Raw genomic sequence first — 23,309 nt, 5'->3', positions numbered from 1 at the left:
CTGACAGTGCATGGCAAAGTCGTGCTGTCTGAACAAACATATTTTTGGCTACGTTAACCTGTGACCTTGGCAGTATCGTAGCACCCAAATATTCAGAAGAACTTATGTATAGTACCCAATAACTTATAATAGGTGATTTTAATGAGTGCCCCTCTCTTGGGTCAAGTGCCCACATGCTAAGCCATCCTAGTAAAGCAATCGGCACAACGTTTTAGAGCAATGTATATGTACATCAGACGGTATGTGTGCTGTCCAACAACACTTTAGTGATCTTTCACCTCATCATTCTGCATCTCCACGCCAACCCTTCTTTCACCCCTCTTCTCTCCTTTCTCTTTCCTACCCTCTATCTATCCTCCTTATTACCTTCCCACAGCATCACTCAACACCACAGCATCACTCAGCACCACTCAACGCCACAGCACCACTCAACACCACAAAACCACTCAATGCAACAGAATCACTCAACGCCACAGAACCACTCAACACCACAGCACCACTCAACACCACAGTACCACTCAACGCCACAGCATCACTCAACGCAACAGCATCACCCAGCGCCACAGCATCACTCGGCACCACTGAATGCCACAGCACCCCTCAACGCCACAGTGCTACTCAATGCCACAACAGCACTCAACGACATGGCACCACTCAGCGCACATCCCTCAACGCCAAAGCATCACTCAATGCCACAGCACCACTCAACGCCACAGCAACACTCAACACCACAGCACCACTCAACACCACAGCACCACTCAACGCCACAGCATCACTCAACGCCACAGCATCACTCAATGCCACAGCATCACTCAATGCCACAGCATCACTCAACGCCACAGCATCACTCAGCACCACTCAACGCCACAGCACCACTGAATGCCACAGCGTCACTCAGCACTGCTGAACGCCACGCATCACTCAGCACCACTGAACGCCACAGCATCACTCTGTGCAACCATTCAACAACAACTGGTTCTAATATGTTCTCTCAATGTTTCAAGCTTTATTACAAATGTCACAAAAAGATGTTAATATTTCACTGCTGTTCTTGGATTTTCATCACAATAAAATACACTGAACATAATCTTCCCAAAACTTATTTACAAAAGTTTAAGCTATTGCCATTATAAATTACTATAACTTTTATTTAAGTATTAATTATAAAAAAAATAAAAGCCATTGTTATTTGTAATACTAATACATCTAAGTCATGTAAATACAACACATATTGCATTACAAATGCTATAGGTGTCACGTTTTCAAAAGTTAAAACTATTGGCATTGTAAATGACAAAGCTATTTATTTATTTATTTATTTATTTATTTGCAAGCTTATACCGCGCTGGGAATCGACTCCCTAGGGAGTATCTCCGCGCCATTGGCAACGTCAGAAAGCAAATAGCCCTGTCATGTGTAAATATCATACTGCAAGTATCAATAGTTGAATAAAAAAGTTTTTAGTTTTTTCCTGAAAGGAAGATGATCCCTGCAAGCTCTGATTTCCAGGGGGAGTTCGTTCCAGAGTTTCTGGCCGGCCACTGACAGAGCTCTACCGCCTTGTCGTGATTTCCAGAATCTGGGGACACATAGTAGTTCATTAATTTCGCTATTTTCAAAACCAACACATAAATGAAATATTTGTCATTTACAATACCAATAGCTCACAATTTCCTAATGCGAGACCTATTGCATTGCAAATGCTTGGTCTATTTTTCCTGTTGTGTCAGATATTTTAAATCTATTGTATAGATACCCCTTGCCTCACTTTTTCTCTTTCTTTTTTTCTTTCTTTCCGGCTTCCTTCTCCTTTTTCCTATTGGGATGAATCCTCATTGTTAGGGCAATCCCTTAAAAGATAGTATGGTGTATAAGGGAATCACGGCGCTGGCAAACCACTCTCCATCTCTTCCAACAGACCGACCCTCGGTGTGGTCATTTCCCGAAGATGGGAGAGAAGGAGGGGGGGCTATGGTGGGGGGATAGGGTAGGGACTAGGGGGATGGGGTGGGGAGAGGGTTGGACAGGGAGTCCTAGGGGCTCTGAGTATTGGGCACAAAACAGGGTGGAAAAAAGTTCAGAAGGAAAATGGTTTAAAAATAAATCACATTTGAAAATGATAAGAATAATGACAGAAATGATAGTAAACTACTGTCACTTAGGCTTGTTCTTTGGTTTAAGAAAGGAAAGGGATGAAACAAAAGAAAAGGGACAATATATCAACCTAAATGGGTAAGGTGATTGTTTGTTTGGTTAATATAGGTGGCTTAGGGGACAGGAGTAAGCGAAATAGGACTATGGAAATGATGAGATTTAATAACCCTGATATCATTGCACTTCAAGAAATGCATATACCATGGGAAAAGAGGGGGCTAATCACGATAAAGGGTTATTCTTTAATGGTCTGTTCTACACAAACCTCTAATAATAGAGGGGTGGCTATTTTAGTTAAAAAACAAATAGGAACTGCTAGGTGGACATTGGGTGATGCAGGAGGGAGGTGGGCTGTGGTGGAGCTCGAGTATGGAATAACACTAGCAACGGTGTATGGCTCAAACCAAGATGAATCCAATATACTCGTAGACCTGGAAATGGAGCTAGCAGCTTGGCCTACACCTTTAATTATGTGTGGGGATTTTATTATACATCTAAGATTAGGGGATGCAAATTTTAACAGATATCACGGACGGAAGCCCAGAGTCTATCGAGCATTAACATCACTCATTAAAAGTCATGGGCTAATAGATGTATGGGAATCCAAGTTCCCCTCCGATCCAGGATATACATTCTACTCCTATCCCCACCAGAAAAATGTCTGGCTGGACTATTTTTTGTATATAAGCAGATCCTAGGAGGGGCAAACTTTTGCCAAAATCAATGTCTGATCATAACCCTTTGATTCTCGGGCTAAGATTGCCGCAAATCCATGCGTGTCAAACACAATGGACGTTTGACCGGAAATTGTTGGTTGATCAAGAATATGTCAGTCATTTTAGAACTTGGATAAGAGAATTTTTTAATATGAATAGATTTAGTGCCTCTCGCAATGTGGTTTGGGAACGTTTAAAGCTGGAGTAAGGGGGGGAGACAATAAGCTTCGTATCCAACCAGAGACAACAACAAGCGAAGAAGGTTAGGCAATTACATGCCAAGCTCCGGGACTTGGAGAGAGAACATCTGGGGAAGATAGTGCTGGGGTTGGATACAGCTATAACGCAGTTAGATATTATGGTGGCTAAGGCTGAGATAGGGTCTTATTGTTCTCATAAGGTTGCAGCAAGCTATCAGACCCATAGGGCGAAGAGCTATGAGTATGGCGAAACCATTGGAAAACTACTTGCCTTAAAGACTAGACAAAAATCAGGGAAGAGCCAGATATCTTTACAAACCAGAGAGGGGATTTCATATACAGAACCAGGGGATATATTTGTGGTGTTCCATAAATTCTATCAGGAGCTTAGAAAACCTTTTCAGTGCTACCCTTGCAGACAAGGAAATCACTCATCCAGGCACTCATTGTGAGCCGCTTGGATTACGGAAATCCGCTAATGGTTGCAATGAATGAGGGTCTCTGTTCTAAGGTCCAGGTGAAGCAAAACAAACAGCACAGTTGTTTGAGGCCTACCATCTCGCTCTCCCTCGGAGCCTACTCTGAGATCTCTCCACTGGGTGTCCATAAGAAAGCGTGCCCTTTTTAAACTTCTACGTCTCACCCATAGGTCTCTGCATGGAAAAGGGGCTTGTTACTTACAAAACAGGGTGCAACCATACATCCCTACCCGGAATCTGAGATCCAGAGATCAACCGCTACTGTGGCCCGCGCATCGAATGGTCAGGTATGGGGGGGGCAAGTTTTTTCCTTCTCGGCCCAACATCAGTGGAATCAGCTGCCCCTAAACCTACGCTCCTTTGCCAATTTATCGGTATTCAAAAAGCTACTGAAAATGTTCCTATTTAATTTATAAATCTCTATCAAATGAATCTATGGAGTCCTTAGGGGGTAATTTGAGCGCCTTATAAATATCAATAACATGACATAACAGGGTCGTATCCTTTTCTTCGACCAAATTATTATTTCTTTTATCCCCTGTTTTTATCGTGGGTCTTCCTGCCTCTTATCTGCACTATAATAGTTGAAGCACTGCTGCTTAGCGGGTACGGGTTCTGTGGGTTCCTAGTTTGTTTGTTTTCACCGCCATCTTAGGTGTGGTTTTGCCGTTTGGGAGGCGCCATACCGAGCGGTCTAGTAGTGCGGCTGTCTCCCGCCCGCCCTATTTAAGACCGGTCCTTTAGAGGGTCAGCCTGGACAAGGTGCCCGAGCACTAGTGTGCTGAGGACTCACATGCTGCAACGCTACTCTGCAGGCTGTGTCTATTGCTTTTAAAAACCCGTTTTGTATCTCTGTTATTATTATTTCTTTTATCCCCTGTTTTTATCGTGGGTCTTCCTGCCTCTTACCTGCACTATAATAGTTGAAGCACCGCTGCTTAGTGGTTACGGGTTCTGTGGGTTCCTAGTTTGTTTGTTTTCGCCGCCATCTTAGGTGTGGTTTTGCCGTTTGGGAGGCGCCATACCGAGCGGTCTAGTGGTGCGGCTGTCTCCCGCCTGCCCTATTTAAGACCGGTCCTTTAGAGGGTCAGCCTGGACAAGGTGCCCGAGCACTAGTGTGCTGAGGACTCACATGATGCAACGCTACTCTGCAGGCTGTGTCTATTGCTTTTAAAAACCCGTTTTGTATCTCTGTTATTAATATCTCTTTTATCCCCTGTTTTTATCGTGGGTCTTCCTGCCTCTTACCTGCACTATAATAGTTGAAGCACCACTGCTTAGCGGGTACGGGTTCTGTGGGTTCCTAGTTTGTTTGTTTTCGCCGCCATCTTAGGTGTAGTTTTGCCGTTTGGGAGGCGCCATACCGAGCGGTCTAGTGGTGCGGCTGTCTCCCGCCCGCCCTATTTAAATCTACCCTCTAACACGCAGCGGTGACGCGCAGCGGCTGCGTCTTCACTGCACCTGAGTCGTGCCAGAGTCCTGCCCGTCTACGCCCGTCAGCGCTGAGTCAGGGCTAAGGCAGGGCTCTATAGCTTTTTTCCCTCCGTGTTGTCTTTGAACCCTTTCGTACGAATGTATTCTAGAATCGAGCTGCTTAGTCTTCGCGATTCTTCGTCTTGCACTCATACACCGCTACATCCTCTTTCCGGCCCTTTTCAGTGCCCCGAGTGCGGTTTTAGACTCTCATCTCCTGCTTCCACCTCTGCTTATAGGATAGCCCCCCTAGGATGCCTAGACAGCATTGTTCCACCGCTGGTAAAATCTCAGGTCCCTTATGACTTTAAGGTTTACCATCTCAATGTGAGGTCGTTGGTTAAACACCATTTGGACGTCCATAATTTACTTACGGAGGAAGCTCCTGATATTCTTTTTATGTCAGAGACATGGCTGCATGAGGAAGCTTTGGCAGCGGTTAATTTGGCTCTTCCTTCTGAGTATGCGATTTTCACCCACAATCGTAACTCGAGAGGCGGTGGCATTGCGGCTGCTGTTAAATCTTGCTACTCATGTGTATGGAAGGCTATGGACATAGCAGGCTGCGAAAGTGCCCATATTTAGGTCTCGCGACCTATCGATGCGCGCAAGCGCATCGAGCGGAGCGAGAATTCAAGTAGCCAAAATCCTCATGAAACCACCAGCTTTTTGCTGGCGTTTTCATGAAGTTCACGTGAACCACGTGATCAAACACGAACGCGCATCAGCCTCCCTCCCTCCTAATTGCATTTGCCGCACAGCACATCAAAGGGCTTCGCCCAGCGTGCGCTCTGCGGCTTCTCGGCTTCTCCTCCCCTAATTAGTCATTTTCGCCTCTCTCCCCACTCGGGCCCCCTCCCCTGCCCGCCGTGTCGCATTTCTCCTCCCCCCTCCCCTTCTCTGCCTTCCTTTCCCGGCGCACGTTCCATGTGTTTTCATTCATGAACCAAGACTGCACTGTAGAATTATTGAAGCTTCACTAAGTTTAAACAACACGTTCCATGTGTTTTCATTCATGAACCAAGACTGCACTGTAGAATTATTGAAGCTTCACTAAGTTTAAACAAGACATATGGAACCCCGACGTACTGCTATTCAAAGGTTATAATTATAATTCCTGCTTAGAAAAGGCTTGTTTTCCGAAAAAGGACAGTTTACACAATCGTGAAGTGTAATGTAAGAAATACAATGAACATGCTACCCCATTTACGGGCTAAGTAATCAACTATAGCAATTATCGTAATTCTCTTGGCCCCCGGTGCCACTGCTGCATCATTGACCCTGCGTGTATTACGGCAGAGAAGCAAGCTAGCAGCCACTCCTGCCTCACGGGACAATCTGTATGGCAGCCACTAACGTCACATTATAAATTAAGCGGCGGGGTGTATAGTCGGAACCACCACAGCTTAATAAGTTTGTCGAATTACAGTTACCGCATTGCTCTACCACGGCAAAAAAAAAAAAAACGCCGCATACCTCTACAACCCTTTAGGGATTGCGGCAGTGGTGTTAGCAACTAGGTGAGTATCTGGCGAGGAGAACACCTACGCTTGTGCATCAAAATAGAAGTAATCTGTATATTAGACAACAAAAAAACAAAAAGCACTTGATACATGGATTGCTTTATTGCACTATAAGCTAGTCCGACCTCGCGTATGATTCTTCCACCAGGATACATTATAGTAACCACCTCCCCCCCATATCATTACCCACGGTCAGCTAAAATGCTAACCGGCGACAGAATCCACTCTGCACAGGGAAGCCTTACATGGGAGACGGTATTACCTTACTGAATTTTCTACCTACATTGGGGGAGGAGGCAGAGCACCACTCACACCTTAGGTAGGATACATATGTTAAATGTATCGTTTAAGCGGAACTTTTTATAAAACCTATTTTAGCACAATTTCACCACAAGTTAACTTAGCAATACTCCGCCATCCGAACTTCTCAAGTTCGTGTATCCATACTAGACCCTCACAGATGGGAGACTGTTCCAGAGCTCTCCTAAAACAAGCATTGGCATAGCCAATAGGTCTCGCTTGTGCCAAAAAATCGAAAAACACACAAAAATCTCCACTATCCAAAGCCATCCATGCCCTCCATAATGTTTACATTAAAGAGACCCCACAGAAAGACTCAGTCCATGCACCACTGAGTACCCCTGGGCAAAAGGCCCTAACAACAGCCAAAAAATCGAAAAACACACATAAATCACCACAATCCAATGCCATCCATGCCCTCAATCATGTTGAAATTCAAGACACCCCACAGAAAGACTCGGTCCATGCACCACTGAGTACCCCTGGGCATAATGGATGAAAGCATGGCAGACTGGGTGCAGGCCTATGGCACAACAAAGCACACTGCCTGGCTTTAAAATGGCCCCTAGACCCCCACCCACATGGCCAGTCCCTGCCTGGACCAGGCCTCAAAATGGCCCCCACCCACATGGTCATGCCCCAACACCACCCCAAACAGTCGAAAAACACGCAAAAATCACGACAATCTAATGCCATCCATGCCCTCCATGATGTTTACATTAAAGAGACCCCACAGAAAGACTCAGTCCAAGCACCGCTGAGTACCCCTGGGCAAAAGGCCCCAACAACAGCCAAACAATCGAAAAACACAAAAATCACCACAATCCAATGCCATCCATGCCCTCCATGATGTTTACATTAAAGAGACCCCACAGAAAGACTCAGTCCATGCACCACTGAGTACCCCTGGGCAAAAGGCCCCAACACCACCCCAAAAAGTTGAAAAACACACAAAAATCACCACAATCCAATGCCATCCATGCCCTCCATGATGTTTACATTAAAGAGACCCCACAGAAAGACTCAGTCCATGCACCACTGAGTACCCCTGGGTAAAAGGCCCCAACAACAGCCAAACAATCGAAAAACACACAAAAATCACCACAATCCAATGCCATCCATGCCTTCCATGATGTTTACATTAAAGATACCCGACAGAAAGACTCAGTCCATGCACCACTGAGTACCCCTGGGCAAAAGGCCCCAACAACAGCCAAAAATCAAAAAACACACAAAAATCACCACAATCCAATGCCATCCATGCCCTCAATCATGTTGAAATTCAAGACACCCTACAGAAAGACTCGGTCCATGCACCACTGAGTACCCCGGGGCATAATGGATGAAAGCTTGACAGACTGGGTGCAGGCCTATGGCACAACAAAGCACACTGCCTGGCTTCAAAATGGCCCCTAGACCCCTACCCACATGGCCAGGCCCTGCCTGGACCAGGCCTCAAAATGGCCCTCACCCACATAGACAGGCCCCAACACCACTCCAAAAAGTCGGAAAACACACAAAAATAACCACAATCCAATGCCATCCATGCCCTACATGATATTTACATTAAAGAGACCCCACAGAAAGACTCAGTCCATGCACCACTGAGTACCCCTGGGCAAAAGGCCCCAACACCACCCCAAAAAGTCAAAAAAACACACAAAAATCACCACAATCAAATGCCATTCATGCCCTCCATGATGTTTAAATTAAAGAGACCCCACAGAAATACTCATTCCATGCACCACTGAGTACCCCTGGGCAAAAGGCTCCAACAACAGCCAAAAAATCGAAAAACACACAAAAATAACCACTATCCAAAGCCATCCATGCCCTCCATAATGTTTACATTAAAGAGACCCCACAGAAAGACTCAGTCCATGCACCACTGAGTACCCCTGGGCAAAAGGCTCCAACAACAGCCAAAAAATCGAAAAACACACAAAAATAACCACTATCCAAAGCCATCCATGCCCTCCATAATGTTTACATTAAAGAGACCCCACAGAAAGACTCAGTCCATGCACCACTGAGTACCCCTGGGCAAAAGGCCCTAACACCAGCCAAAAAATAAAAAAACACACAAAAATCACCACAATCCAATGCCATCCATGCCCTCAATCATGTTGAAATTCAAGACACCCCACAGATAGACTCGGTCCATGCACCACTGAGTACCCCTGGGCATAATGGATGAAAGCATGGCAGACTGGGTGCAGGACTATGGCACAACAAAGCACACTGCCTGGCTTCAAAATGGCCCCTAGACCCCCACCCACATGGCCAGGCCCTGCCTGGACCAGGCCTCAAAATGGCCCCCACCCACATGGACAGGCCCCAACACCACCCCAACCAGTCGAAAAACACACAAAAATCACCACAATCCAATGCCATCCATGCCCTCCATGATGTTTACATTAAAGAGACTCCACAGAAACACTCAGTCCATTACCCACTGAGTACCCCTGGGCAAAAGGCCCCAACACCAACCCAAAAGTTCGAAAAACACAAACAAATCACCACAATCCAATGCCATCCATGCCCTACATGATATTTACATTAAAGAGACCCGACAGAAAGACTCAGTCCATGCACCACTGAGTACCCCTGGGCAAAAGGCCCCAACACCACCCCAAAAAGTAAAAAAACACACAAAAATCACCACAATCCAATGCCATTCATGCCCTCCATAATGTTTACATTACAGAGACACCACAGAAAGACTCAGTCCATGCACCACTGAGTACCCCTGGGCAAAAGGCCCTAACAACAGCCACAAAATCGAAAAACACACAAAAATCACCACAATCCAATGCCATCCATGCCCTCAATCATGTTGAAATTCAAGACACCCCACAGAAAGACTCGGTCCATGCACCACTGAGTACCCCTGGGCATAATGGATGAAAGCATGGCAGACTGGGTGCAGGCCTATGGCACAACAAAGCACACTGCCTGGCTTCAAAATGACCCCTAGACCCCCACCCACATGGCCAGGCCCTGCCTGGACCAGGCCTCAAAATAGCCCCCACCCACATGGACAGGCCCCAACACCACCCCAACCAGTCGAAAAACACACAAAAATCACCACAATCCAATGCCATCCATGCCCTCCATGATGTTTACATTAAAGAGACTCCACAGAAACACTCGGTCCATTACCCACTGAGTACCCCTGGGCAAAAGGCCCCAACACCAACCCAAAAGTTCGAAAAACACAAACAAATCACCACAATCCAATGCCATCCATGCCCTACATGATATTTACATTAAAGAGACCCCACAGAAAGACTCAGTTCATGCACCACTGAGTACCCCTGGGCAAAAGGCCCCAACACCACCCCAAAAAGTAAAAAAACACACAAAAATCACCACAATCCAATGCCATTCATGCCCTCCATAATGGTTACATTACAGAGACACCACAGAAAGACTCAGTCCATGCACCACTGAGTACCCCTGGGCAAAAGGCCCTAACAACAGCCAAAAAATCGAAAAACACACAAAAATCACCACAATCCAATGCCATCCATGCCCTCCATGATGTTTACATTAAAGAGACCCCACAGAAAGACTCAGTCCATTCACCACTGAGTACCCCTGGGCGAAAGGCCCCAACACCACCCCAAAAAGTTGAAAAACACACAAAAATCACCACAATCCAATGCCATCCATGCCCTCCATGATGTTTACATTAAAGAGACCCCACGGAAAGACTCAGTCCATGCACCACTGAGTACCCCTGGGCAAAAGGCGCCAACAACAGCCAAACAATCAAAAAACACACAAACATCACCACAATCCAATGCCATCCATGCCTCCATGATGTTTACATTAAAGAGACCCCACAGAAAGACTCAGTCCATGCACCACTGCATACCCCTGGGCAAAAGGCCCCAACACCACCCCAAAAAGCCAAAAAACACACAAAAATCACCACAATCCAATGCCATTCATGCCCTCCATGATGTTTACATTAGAGAGACACCACAGAAAGACACAGTCCATACACCACTGAGTACCCATGGGCAAAATGCCCCAACAACAGCCACAAAATCAAAAAACACACAAAAATCACCACAATCCAATGCCATCCATGCCCTCCATGATGTTTACATTAAAGAGACCCCACAGAAAGACTCAGTCCGTGCACCACTGAGTACCCCTGGGAAAAAGGCCCCAACACCACCCCAAACAGTCGAAAAACACACAAAAATCACCACAATCTAATGCCATCTATGCCCTCCATGATGTTTACATTAAAGAGACCCCACAGAAAGACTCAGTCCGTGCACCACTGAGTACCCCTGGGTAAAAGGCCCCAACACCTCCCCAAAAAGTTGAAAAACACACAAAAATCACCACAATCCAATGCCATCCATGCCCTCCATGATGTTTACATTAAAGAGGCCCCACAGAAAGACTCAGTCCATGCACCACTGAGTACCCCTGGGCAAAAGGCCCCAACAAAAGCCAAACAATCAAAAAACACCCAAAAATCACCACAATCCAATGCCATCCATGCCCTCCATGATGTTTACATTAATGAGACCCCACAGAAAGACTCAGTCCATGCACCACTGAGTACCCCTGGGCAAAAGGCCCAAACAACAGCCAAAAATCAAAAAAACACCCAAAAATCACCACAATCCAATGCCATCCATGCCCTCAATCATGTTGAAATTCAAGACACCCCACAGAAAGACTCGGTCCATGCACCACTGAGTACCCCTGGGCATAATGGATTAAAGCATGGCAGACTGGGTGCAGGCCTATGGCACAACAAAACACACTGCCTGGCTTCAAAATGACCCCTAGACCCCCACTGAGTACCCCTGGGCAAAAGGCCCCAACACCACCCCAAAAAGTCAAAAAAACACACAAAAATCACCACAATCAAATGCCATTCATGCCCTCCATGATGTTTAAATTAAAGAGACCCCACAGAAATACTCATTCCATGCACCACTGAGTACCCCTGGGCAAAAGGCTCCAACAACAGCCAAAAAATCGAAAAACACACAAAAATAACCACTATCCAAAGCCATCCATGCCCTCCATAATGTTTACATTAAAGAGACCCCACAGAAAGACTCAGTCCATGCACCACTGAGTACCCCTGGGCAAAAGGCTCCAACAACAGCCAAAAAATCGAAAAACACACAAAAATAACCACTATCCAAAGCCATCCATGCCCTCCATAATGTTTACATTAAAGAGACCCCACAGAAAGACTCAGTCCATGCACCACTGAGTACCCCTGGGCAAAAGGCCCTAACACCAGCCAAAAAATAAAAAAACACACAAAAATCACCACAATCCAATGCCATCCATGCCCTCAATCATGTTGAAATTCAAGACACCCCACAGATAGACTCGGTCCATGCACCACTGAGTACCCCTGGGCATAATGGATGAAAGCATGGCAGACTGGGTGCAGGTCTATGGCACAACAAAGCACACTGCCTGGCTTCAAAATGGCCCCTAGACCCTCACCCACATGGCCAGGCCCTGCCTGGACCAGGCCTCAAAATGGCCCCCACCCACATGGACAGGCCCCAACACCACCCCAACCAGTCGAAAAACACACAAAAATCACCACAATCCAATGCCATCCATGCCCTCCATGATGTTTACATTAAAGAGACTCCACAGAAACACTCAGTCCATTACCCACTGAGTACCCCTGGGCAAAAGGCCCCAACACCAACCCAAAAGTTCGAAAAACACAAACAAATCACCACAATCCAATGCCATCCATGCCCTACATGATATTTACATTAAAGAGACCCGACAGAAAGACTCAGTCTATGCACCACTGAGTACCCCTGGGCAAAAGGCCCCAACACCACCCCAAAAAGTACAAAAACACACAAAAATCACCACAATCCAATGCCATTCATGCCCTCCATAATGTTTACATTACAGAGACACCACAGAAAGACTCAGTCCATGCACCACTGAGTACCCCTGGGCAAAAGGCCCTAACAACAGCCACAAAATCGAAAAACACACAAAAATCACCACAATCCAATGCCATCCATGCCCTCAATCATGTTGAAATTCAAGACACCCCACAGAAAGACTCGGTCCATGCACCACTGAGTACCCCTGGGCATAATGGATTAAAGCATGGCAGACTGGGTGCAGGCCTATGGCACAACAAAACACACTGCCTGGCTTCAAAATGACCCCTAGACCCCCACCCACATGGCAGGGCCCTGCCTGGACCAGGCCTCAAAATGGCCCCCACCCACATGGACAGGCCCCAACACCACCCCAAAAAGTCAAAAAACACACAAAAATCACCACAATCCAATGCCATCCATGCCCTCCATGATGTTTACATTAAATAGACCCCACAGAAAGACTCAGTCCATGCACCACTGAGTACCCCTGGGCAAAAGGCCCCAACAACAGCCAAAAATCAAAAAAACACCCAAAAATCACCACAATCCAATGCCATCCATGCCCTCAATCGTGTTGAAATTCAAGACACCCCACAGAAAGACTCGGTCCATGCACCACTAAGCACCCCTGGGCATAATGGATTAAAGCATGGCAGACTGGGTGCAGGCCTATGGCACAACAAAGCACACTGTCTGGCTTCAAAATGACCCCTAGACCCCCACCCACATGGCAGGGCCCTGCCTGGACCAGGCCTCAAAATGGCCCCCACCCACATGGACAGGCCCCAACACCACCCCAAAAAGTCGAAAAACACACAAAAATCACCACAATCCAATGCCATCCATGCCCTCCATGATGTTTACATTAAATAGACCCCACAGAAAGACTCAGTCCATGCACCACTGAGTACCCCTGGGCAAAAGGCCCCAACAACAGCCAAAGATCAAAAAACACACAAAAATCACCACAATCCAATGCCATCCATGCCCTCAATCATGTTGAAATTCAAGACACGCCACAGAAAGACTCGGTCCATGCACTACTGAGTACCCCAGGGCATAATGGATGAAAGCATGGCAGACTGGGTATAGGCCTATGGCACAACAAACCACACTGCCTGCCTTCAAAATGGCCCCTAGACCCTCACCCACATGGCCAGGCCCTGCCTGGACCAGGCCTCAAAATGGCCCCCACCCACATGGATAGGCGCCAACACCACCCCAAAAAGTCGAAAAACAAACGAAAATCACCACAATCCAATGCCAGCTGTGCCCTGAATGATGTTTGCATTAAAGAGACCCCACAGAAAGACTCAGTCCATGCACCACTGAGTACCCCTGGGCAAAAGGCCCCAACAACAGCCAAAAATAAAAAAACACACAAAAATCACCACAATCCAATGCCATCCATGCCCTCCATCATGTTGAAATTCAAGACACCCCACAGAAAGACTCGGTCCATGCACCACTGAGTACCCCTGGGCATAATGGATGAAAGCATGGCAGACTGGGTGCGGGCCTATGGCACAACAAAGCACACTGCCTGGCTTCAAAATGGCCCCTAGACCCCCACCCACATGGCAGGGCCCTGCCTGGACCAGGCCTCAAAATGGCCCACACCCACATGGACAGGCCCCAACACCACCCCAAAAAGTCGAAAAACACACAAAAATCACCACAATCCAATGCCATCCATGCCCTACATGATATTTACATTAAAGTGACCCCACAGAAAGACTCAGTCCATGCACCACTGAGTACCCCTGGGCAAAAGGCCCCAACACCACCCCAAAAAGTAAAAAAACACACAAAAATCACCACAATCCAATGCCATCCATGCCCTCCATGATGTTTACATTAAAGAGACCCCACAGAAAGACTCAGTCCATGCACCACTGAGTACCCCTGGGCAAAAGGCCCCAACAACAGCCAAACAATCGAAAAACACACAAAAATCACCACAATCCAATGCCATCCATGCCCTCCATGATGTTTACATTAAAGTAAGGGTGGGCGTAGTTCGCGAAGTAGCGCTACGCGAAGTGCACTTCGCACTACGCGAACTTCACTTAGCACTACGTGAGCTGCGTAGTAGCATGTTCGCACTGTGCAAGATGCGTTTTCAATGATTGCACAGAGCGGACAAGCATTCGGTAATGTGCAAGCATTGAAAACGGCATCTTGCACAGTGCGAGCTGTAGTTTTCTGCTGCTCGAGTAGATTATTACTCGAGCGGCAGCTTTCTCAACGCGAACAGGTAGTTTCTCATTGAGAGCGGTCGCGAGCATGCGCAACCACTCACAATGAGAAACCTGACCGCCTCGCGTTGAGAATCTTGCCGGGATGTCATTTTGCTTGCTCGCGGTCGCGAACATGACGTTCAGGACCGCGAACAAGCAAAAAATTACCGCTGCACTACGCTACGCTGCACTACGCATGTTCGCACTGTGCTACGTGCAGCTCGCGTAGTGCGAAGTTGCGAAAACTTCGCAAACTCCACGAGCGTAGCATAGTGCTTCGCCCAGGGTTACATTAAAGAAACACCACAGAAAGACTCAGTCCATGCACCACTGAGTACCCCTGGGCAAAAGGCCCCAAAAACAGCCAAAAAATCGAAAAATACACAAAAATCACCACAATCCAATGCCATCCATGCCCTCAATCATGTTGAAATTCAAGACACCCCACAGAAAGGCTCGGTCCATGCACCACTGAGTACCCCTGGGCATAATGGATGAAAGCATGGCAGACTGGGTGCAGGCCTATGGCCCAACAAAGCACACTGCCTGGCTTCAAAATGGCCCCTAGACCCCCACCCACATGGCCAGGCCCTGCCTGGACCAGGCCTCAAAATGGCCCCCACCCACATGGACAGGCCCCAACACCACCCCAAAAATTTGAAAAACACACACAAATCTCCACAATCCAATGCCATCCATGCCCTACATGATATTTACAATAAAGAGACCCCACAGAAAGACTCAGTCCATGCACCACTGAGTACCCCTGGGCAAAAGGCACCAACACAACCCCAAAAAGTCGAAAAACACAAAAATCACCACCATCCAATGCCATCCATGCCCTCCATGATGTTTACATTAAAGAGACTCCACAGACAGACTCAGTCCATGCACCACTGAGTACCCCTGGGCAAAAGGCCCCAACAACAGCCAAAAAATCGAAAAACACACAAAAATCACCACAATCCAATGCCATCCATGCCCTCCATGATGTGTACATTAAAGAGACCCCAAAGAAAGACTCAGTCCATGCACCACTGAGTACCCCTGGGCAAAAGGCCCCAACAACAGCCAAATAAATCGAAAAACATACAACAATCACCACTATCCAAAGCCATCCATGCCCTCCATAATGTTTACATTAAAGAGACCCCACAGAAAGACTCAGTCCATGAACCACTGAGTACCCCTGGGCAAAAGGCCCTAACAACAGCCAAAAAATCAAAAAACACACAAACATCACCACAATCCAATGCCATCCATGCCTATGGCACAACAAAGCACACTGCCTGGCTTCAAAATGGCCCCTAGACCCCCACCCACATGGCCAGGCCCTGCCTGGACCAGGCCTCAAAATGGCACCCACCCACATGGATAGGTGCCAACACCACCCCAAAAAGTCGAAAAACACACACAAATCACCGCAATCCAATGCCATTCATGCCCTCCATGATGTTTACATTAAAGAGACTCCACAGAAACACTCAGTCCATGCACCACTGAGTACCCCTGGGCAAAAGGCCCCAACAACAGCCAAAAAATCGAAAAACACACAAAAATCACCACAATCCAATGCCATCCATGCCCTCAATCATGTTGAAATTCAAGACACCCCACAGAAGGACTCGGTCTATGTACGACTGAGTACCCCTGGGCATAATGGATGAAAGCATGGCAGACTGGGTGCAGGCCTATGGCGCAACAAAGCACACTGCCTGGCTTCAAAATGGCCCCTAGACCCCCACCCAGATGGCCAGGCCCTGCCTGGACCAGGCCTCAAAATGGCCCCCACTCACATAGATAGGCGCCAACACCACCCCAAAAAATCGAAAAACAAACGAAAATCACCACAATCCAATGCCATCTATGCCCTCCATGATGTTTACATTAAAGAGACCCCACAGAAAGACTCAGTCCGTGCACCACTGAGTACCCCTGGGCAAAAGGCCCCAACAACAGCCAAAAATCAAAAAAACACCCAAAAATCACCACAATCCAATGCCATCCATGCCCTCAATCGTGTTGAAATTCAAGACACCCCACAGAAAGACTCGGTCCATGCACCACTAAGCACCCCTGGGCATAATGGATTAAAGCATGGCAGACTGGGTGCAGGCCTATGGCACAACAAAGCACACTGTCTGGCTTCAAAATGACCCCTAGACCCCCACCCACATGGCAGGGCCCTGCCTGGACCAGGCCTCAAAATGGCCCCCACCCACATGGACAGGCCCCAACACCACCCCAAAAAGTCGAAAAACACACAAAAATCACCACAATCCAATGCCATCCATGCCCTCCATGATGTTTACATTAAATAGACCCCACAGAAAGACTCAGTCCATGCACCACTGAGTACCCCTGGGCAAAAGGCCCCAACAACAGCCAAAGATCAAAAAACACACAAAAATCACCACAATCCAATGCCATCCATGCCCTCAATCATGTTGAAATTCAAGACACGCCACAGAAAGACTCGGTCCATGCACTACTGAGTACCCCAGGGCATAATGGATGAAAGCATGGCAGACTGGGTATAGGCCTATGGCACAACAAACCACACTGCCTGCCTTCAAAATGGCCCCTAGACCCTCACCCACATGGCCAGGCCCTGCCTGGACCAGGCCTCAAAATGGCCCCCACCCACATGGATAGGCGCCAACACCACCCCAAAAAGTCGAAAAACAAACGAAAATCACCACAATCCAATGCCAGCTGTGCCCTGAATGATGTTTGCATTAAAGAGACCCCACAGAAAGACTCAGTCCATGCATCACTGAGTACCCCTGGGCAAAAGGCCCCAACAACAGCCAAAAATCAAAAAACACACAAAAATCACCACAATCCAATGCCATCCATGCCCTCCATCATGTTGAAATTCAAGACACCCCACAGAAAGACTCGGTCCATGCACCACTGAGTACCCATGGGCATAATGGATGAAAGCATGGCAGACTGGGTGCGGGCCTATGGCACAACAAAGCACACTGCCTGGCTTCAAAATGGCCCCTAGACCCCCACCCACATGGCAGGGCCCTGCCTGGACCAGGCCTCAAAATGGCCCACACCCACATGGACAGGCCCCAACACCACCCCAAAAAGTCGAAAAACACACAAAAATCACCACAATCCAATGCCATCCATGCCCTACATGATATTTACATTAAAGTGACCCCACAGAAAGACTCAGTCCATGCACCACTGAGTACCCCTGGGCAAAAGGCCCCAACACCACCCCAAAAAGTAAAAAAACACACAAAAATCACCACAATCCAATGCCATCCATGCCCTCCATGATGTTTACATTAAAGAGACCCCACAGAAAGACTCAGTCCATGCACCACTGAGTACCCCTGGGCAAAAGGCCCCAACAACAGCCAAACAATCGAAAAACACACAAAAATCACCACAATCCAATGCCATCCATGCCCTCCATGATGTTTACATTAAAGTAAGGGTGGGCGTAGTTCGCGAAGTAGCGCTACGCGAAGTGCACTTCGCACTACGCGAACTTCACTTAGCACTACGTGAGCTGCGTAGTAGCATGTTCGCACTGTGCAAGATGCGTTTTCAATGATTGCACAGAGCGGACAAGCATTCGGTAATGTGCAAGCATTGAAAACGGCATCTTGCACAGTGCGAGCTGTAGTTTTCTGCTGCTCGAGTAGATTATTACTCGAGCGGCAGCTTTCTCAACGCGAACAGGTAGTTTCTCATTGAGAGCGGTCGCGAGCATGCGCAACCACTCACAATGAGAAACCTGACCGCCTCGCGTTGAGAATCTTGCCGGGATGTCATTTTGCTTGCTCGCGGTCGCGAACATGACGTTCAGGACCGCGAACAAGCAAAAAATTACCGCTGCACTACGCTACGCTGCACTACGCATGTTCGCACTGTGCTACGTGCAGCTCGCGTAGTGCGAAGTTGCGAAAACTTCGCAAACTCCACAAGCGTAGCATAGTGCTTCGCCCAGGGTTACATTAAAGAAACACCACAGAAACACTCAGTCCATGCACCACTGAGTACCCCTGGGCAAAAGGCCCCAAAAACAGCCAAAAAATCGAAAAATACACAAAAATCACCACAATCCAATGCCATCCATGCCCTCAATCATGTTGAAATTCAAGACACCCCACAGAAAGGCTCGGTCCATGCACCACTGAGTACCCCTGGGCATAATGGATGAAAGCATGGCAGACTGGGTGCAGGCCTATGGCCCAACAAAGCACACTGCCTGGCTTCAAAATGGCCCCTAGACCCCCACCCACATGGCCAGGCCCTGCCTGGACCAGGCCTCAAAATGGCCCCCACCCACATGGACAGGCCCCAACACCACCCCAAAAATTTGAAAAACACACACAAATCTCCACAATCCAATGCCATCCATGCCCTACATGATATTTACAATAAAGAGACCCCACAGAAAGACTCAGTCCATGCACCACTGAGTACCCCTGGGCAAAAGGCACCAACACAACCCCAAAAAGTCGAAAAACACAAAAATCACCACCATCCAATGCCATCCATGCCCTCCATGATGTTTACATTAAAGAGACTCCACAGACAGACTCAGTCCATGCACCACTGAGTACCCCTGGGCAAAAGGCCCCAACAACAGCCAAAAAATCGAAAAACACACAAAAATCACCACAATCCAATGCCATCCATGCCCTCCATGATGTGTACATTAAAGAGACCCCAAAGAAAGACTCAGTCCATGCACCACTGAGTACCCCTGGGCAAAAGGCCCCAACAACAGCCAAATAAATCGAAAAACATACAACAATCACCACTATCCAAAGCCATCCATGCCCTCCATAATGTTTACATTAAAGAGACCCCACAGAAAGACTCAGTCCATGAACCACTGAGTACCCCTGGGCAAAAGGCCCTAACAACAGCCAAAAAATCGAAAAACACACAAACATCACCACAATCCAATGCCATCCAGGCCTATGGCACAACAAAGCACACTGCCTGGCTTCAAAATGGCCCCTAGACCCCCACCCACATGGCCAGGCCCTGCCTGGACCAGGCCTCAAAATGGCACCCACCCACATGGATAGGTGCCAACACCACCCCAAAAAGTCGAAAAACACACACAAATCACCGCAATCCAATGCCATTCATGCCCTCCATGATGTTTACATTAAAGAGACTCCACAGAAACACTCAGTCCATGCACCACTGAGTACCCCTGGGCAAAAGGCCCCAACAACAGCCAAAAAACTCGAAAAACACACAAAAATCACCACAATCCAATGCCATCCATGCCCTCAATCATGTTGAAATTCAAGACACCCCACAGAAAGACTCGGTCTATGTACGACTGAGTACCCCTGGGCATAATGGATGAAAGCATGGCAGACTGGGTGCAGGCCTATGGCGCAACAAAGCACACTGCCTGGCTTCAAAATGGCCCCTAGACCCCCACCCAGATGGCCAGGCCCTGCCTGGACCAGGCCTCAAAATGGCCCCCACTCACATAGATAGGCGCCAACACCACCCCAAAAAATCGAAAAACAAACGAAAATCACCACAATCCAATGCCATCTATGCCCTCCATGATGTTTACATTAAAGAGACCCCACAGAAAGACTCAGTCCGTGCACCACTGAGTACCCCTGGGTAAAAGGCCCCAACACCACCCCAAAAAGTTGAAAAACACACAACAATCACCACATTCTAATGCCATCCATGCCCTCCATGATGTTTACATTAAAGAGACCCCACAGAAAGACTCAGTCCATGCACCACTGAGTACCCCTGTGCAAAAGGCCCCAACAACAGCCAAACAATCGAAAAACACCCAAAAATCACCACAATCCAATGCCATTCATGCCCTCCATGATGTGTACATTAGAGACACCCCACAGAAAGACTCAGTCCATACACCACTGAGTACCCATGGGCAAAAGGCCCCAACAACAGCCAAAAAATAAAAAAACACACGAAAATCACCACAATCCAATGCCATCCATGCCCTCCATGATGTTTACATTAAAGAGACTCCAAAGAAAGACTCAGTCCATGCACCACTGAGTACCCCTGGGCAAAAGGCCCCAACAACAGCCAAAAAATCGAAAAACACACAAAAATCTCCACTATCCAAAGCCATCCATGCCCTCCATAATGTTTAAATTAAAGAGACCCCACAGAAAGACTCAGTCCATGCACCACTGAGTACCCCTGGGCAAAAGGCCCTAACAACAGCCAAAAAATCGAAAAACACACAAAAATCACCACAATCCAATGCCATCCATGCCCTCAATCATGTTGAAATTCAAGACACCCCACAGAAAGACTCGGTCCATGCACCACTGAGTACCCCTGGGCATAATGGATGAAAGCATGGCAGACTGGGTGCAGGCCTATGGCACAACAAGGCACACTGCCTGGCTTCAAAATGACCCCTAGACCCCCACCCACATGGCAGGGCCCTGCCTGGACCAGGCCTCAAAATGGCCCCCACCCACATGGACAGGCCCCTACACCACCCCAAAAAGTCGAAAAACACACAAAAATCACAACAATCCAATGCCATCCATGCCCTCCATTATGTTTACATTAAATAGACCCCACAGAAAGACTCAGTCCATGCACCACTGAGTACCCCTGGGCAAAAGGCCCCAACAACAGCCAAAGATAAAAAAAAACACACAAAAATCACCACAATCCATTGCCATCCATGCCCTCAATCATGTTGAAATTCAAGACACCCCACAGAAAGACTCGGTCCATGCACTACTGAGTACCCCAGGGCATAATGGATGAAAGCATGGCAGACTGGGTGCAGGCCTATGGCACAACAAACCACACTGCCTGGCTTCAAAATGGCCCCTAGACCCCCACCCACATGGCCAGGCCCTGCCTGGACCAGGCCTCAAAATGGCCCCCACCCACATGGATAGGCGCCAACACCACCCCAAAAATTCAAAAAACAAACGAAAATCACCACAATCCAATGCCAGCTGTGCCCTCCATGATGTTTACATTGAAGAGACCCCACAGAAAGACTCAGTCCGTGTACCACTGAGTACCCCTGGGTAAAAGGCCCCAACACCACCCCAAAAAGTTGAAAAACACACAAAAATCACCACAATCCAATGCCATCCATGCCCTCCATGATGTTTACATTAAAGAGACCCCACAGAAAGACTCAGTCCATGCACCACTGAGTACCCCTTGGCAAAAGGCCCCAACAACAGCCAAACAATCGAAAAACACCCAAAAATCACCACAATCCAATGCCATCCACGCCCTCCATGATGTTTACATTAAAGAGACCCCACAGAAAGACTCAGACCATGCACCACTGAGTACCCCTGGGCAAAAGGCCCCAACAACAGCCAAAAATCAAAAAACACACAAAAATCACCACAATCCAATGCCATCCATGCCCTCCATCATGTTGAAATTCAAGACACCCCACAGAAAGACTCGGTCCATGCACCACTGAGTACCCCTGGGCATAATGGATGAAAGCTTGGCAGTCTGGGTGCAGGCCTATGGTACAACAAAGCACACTGCCTGGCTTCAAAATGGCCCCTAGACCCCCACCCACATGGCAGGGCCCTGCCTGGACCAGGCCTCAAAATGGCCCCCACCCACATGGACAGGCCCCAACACCACCCCAAAAAGTCGAAAAACACACAAAAATCACCACAATCCAATGCCATCCATGCCCTACATGATATTTACATTAAAGTGACCCCACAGAAAGACTCAGTCCATGCACCACTGAGTACCCCTGGGCAAAAGGCCCCAACACCACCCCAAAAAGCCAAAAAAAACACAAAAATCACCACAATCCAATGCCATTCATGCCCTCCATGATGTTTACATTAGAGAGACCCCACAGAAAAACTCAGTCCATACACCACTGAGTACCCATGGGCAAAAGGCCCCAACAACAGCCACAAAATCAAAAAACACACAAAAATCACCACAATCCAATGCCATCCATGCCCTCCATGATGTTTATATTAAAGAGACCCCAAAGAAAGACTCAGTCCATGCACCACTGAGTCCCCCTGGGCAAAAGGCCCCAACAACAGCCAAAAAATCGAAAAACACACACAAATCTCCACTATCCAAAGCCCTCCATGCCCTCCATAATGTTTACATTAAAGAGACCCCACAGAAAGACTCAGTCCATGCATCACTGAGTACCCCTGGGCAAAAGGCCCTAACAACAGCCAAAACATCGAAGAACACACAAAAATCACCACAATCCAATGCCATCCATGCCCTCAATCATGTTGAAATTCAAGACACCCCACAGAAAGACTCGGTCCATGCACCACTGAGTACCC

This window comes from Lissotriton helveticus, chromosome 7 (genome assembly GCF_964261635.1).
Source record: "Lissotriton helveticus chromosome 7, aLisHel1.1, whole genome shotgun sequence".
NCBI lineage: Eukaryota > Metazoa > Chordata > Amphibia > Caudata > Salamandridae > Lissotriton > Lissotriton helveticus.
This window is presented reverse-complemented; position numbering follows the sequence as displayed.